Source organism: Zonotrichia albicollis, unplaced genomic scaffold (assembly GCF_047830755.1).
Source record: "Zonotrichia albicollis isolate bZonAlb1 unplaced genomic scaffold, bZonAlb1.hap1 Scaffold_122, whole genome shotgun sequence".
NCBI classification, from domain to species: domain Eukaryota; kingdom Metazoa; phylum Chordata; class Aves; order Passeriformes; family Passerellidae; genus Zonotrichia; species Zonotrichia albicollis.
In genome coordinates this window covers 172,501-175,000 of record NW_027428349.1, presented here as the reverse complement: position 1 = coordinate 175,000, position 2,500 = coordinate 172,501, and the positions used below count along the sequence as shown (strand labels likewise).

At 49.6% G+C, this 2,500-nt stretch overlaps 1 pseudogene; it reads left to right on the top strand.

The window, feature by feature from the left end:
• Window positions 1–2,500, top strand: part of LOC141727437 (28S ribosomal RNA) — an 8,777-nt pseudogene that overhangs the window by 3,158 nt on the left and 3,119 nt on the right.

The window sequence follows — 2,500 nt, the reverse complement described above, 5'->3', positions numbered from 1 at the left end:
ACCAGCCCAGCGATTCCTTCCAAATTCGGTGAAACAAATTTCTCGGTGTAAGTCGCAAGGCTTATCACCTGAAACCTGGCCCCACGGTTTGACAGGGGCACCGGGTCGGGAAGTGGACTGACCACCCACCCCGAACCCGAGAGCGAATCTGGTCATGACCCAACTGTCCCAAATCCTGGTCCGTCTCTTGGAGCGGGGGAAGGTGCACAGCCACTACCCTTACTCAGGGTATCGGTGGGCACCCAAACCTGTGAAGAGGACTTTATAACATCTAGACCAACCAAATTACCCGGAATTGAATCAGAATTAGGCCCGCTGGTGAAGTTTTCTTTAGAGGTTTACAGGTCAGATCTTAAGGGGGATGTGCAATTTGAGGGGATTCATTTTCCAGATAATTGGGGGGTACTGGAGGGGTTTCCTGAGGTGTACGAACAACTGGCACCACAGCCAAACGGGGGAGACGAGTTAAATCATAGTCTCCCAGGGGACAGGGAGGGGGATGTACTTGAGAAGGATAGCAGCGAAAAGGAGAAGGAGGCTGCACCAGAGGCATTGCCCTCAGTGCAAAGGGCCCGCAGTGAACAGTTGCCAGATAACATCGTAAAGGTGACTGTTCCCGACAAAAATCCACCATGTCCCTGCTGTGGTGTCCGCTTAAACTCAGTGTTAGCTCTGATTGAACATCTGAAGGGCTCACACGGGAGGAGGAGGGTGTGCTTTAGGTGTGCCAAATGTGGGAGGGAGAATTTTAACCACCATAGTACTGTTTGTCATTACGCAAAGTGCAAAGGTCCACAGATTGAAAGGCCACCAGTGGGAGAGTGGATCTGTGAGGTATGCGGAAGGGACTTCACGACCAAAATTGGCCTGGGACAACACAAAAGACATATGCATGCAATGGTGAGAAACCAGGAAAGGATCGATGCTTCCCAACCGAAAGAGACATCAAATCGAGGAGCCCACAAGAGGTGCTGGACGAAGGAGGAGGAAGAACTGCTCATGAAGTTGGAGGTACAGTTTGAGAATCACAAAAACATCAATAAGCTTATCGCAGAGCAATTAACAACTAAAACAGCTAAACAAATTAGTGATAAAAGGAGAATGCTGCTCAAAAAAGGTAGGGGGACAACTGGTAATTTGGAAACAGAGCCTGGGATGAGTCATCAATCGCAGGCAAAAGTTAAGGACAATGGACTGGGTGGGGACCATCTGCCGGGAGGACCAGTTGTCGATAAGGGAACAATAGGGAAGCCAGGACAACATCTTGACACAGATAACAGCCATCAAATAACTGCTGGCAAGAAGAAAGGGGGAGGGCTGCAGGCTCGTTATAGAAGGAGAATAATGAAACGATTAGCGGCCGGGACAATTAACATCTTCCCCAAAGTGTTTAAAGAACTGATTAACGACCAAGAGGCGAGACCGCTAATCAATCAAACAACAGAAGACTGCTTTGGCCTCTTGGACTCTGCATGCCAAATTAGAACGGCACTCCGGGAGAAGGGCAAATCTCAGGAGGAACGACCAAGAAAACAGTATCAGAAGTGGATGAAGAAGAGAGCGATTAAAAGGGGGGACTATCTCCGCTTCCAGCGATTATTCCATCTAGACAGGGGGAAACTGGCGAGAATTATCTTGGACAACACTGAGAGCTTGTCTTGCGATATATCACCCAGTGAAATTTATTCGGTATTCAAGGCCAGATGGGAAACACCTGGACACTTCAACGGCCTTGGGGACTTTGAAATTAAAGGGAAGGCCAACAACAAAGCCTTCAGGGACTTCATCACGGCTAAAGAAATTGAAAAGAACGTGCGGGAAATGAGTAAGGGTTCGGCGCCAGGTCCAGATGGGATCGCCCTTGGGGACATCAAGAAGATGGATCCCGGGTATTCCCGGACCGCCGAGCTATTCAACTTGTGGCTGACAGCTGGTGACATCCCGGACATGGTGAGGGGGTGCAGGACTGTTTTGATCCCGAAATCGACGACACCGGAGCGCCTAAAGGACATCAACAACTGGAGACCCATCACGATTGGTTCCATCTTGCTAAGGCTGTTCTCCAGGATCATAACGGCGAGGATGACTAAGGCGTGCCCCCTCAACCCGAGACAGAGAGGCTTCATCAGTGCGCCGGGATGCTCTGAGAACCTGAAACTCCTGCAATCTATAATTCGGACTGCCAAAAATGAGCACAAGCCGCTGGGTGTTATTTTCGTGGACATTGCTAAGGCTTTTGACACCGTGAGCCACCAACACATCATACACGTTTTACAGCAACGGAGGGTTGACCCCCACATTGTTGGACTGGTAAACAATATGTACAATGACATCAGTACGCGTATCACCACAAAGAAGGACACACACACAGACGAAATCCAGATCCGGGTTGGAGTGAAGCAGGGTGACCCACTATCACCCCTTCTATTCAACTTGGCAATGGACCCCCTGTTGTGTAAGCTGGAAGAAAGTGGCAAAGGATTCCATCGAGGACAGAGCT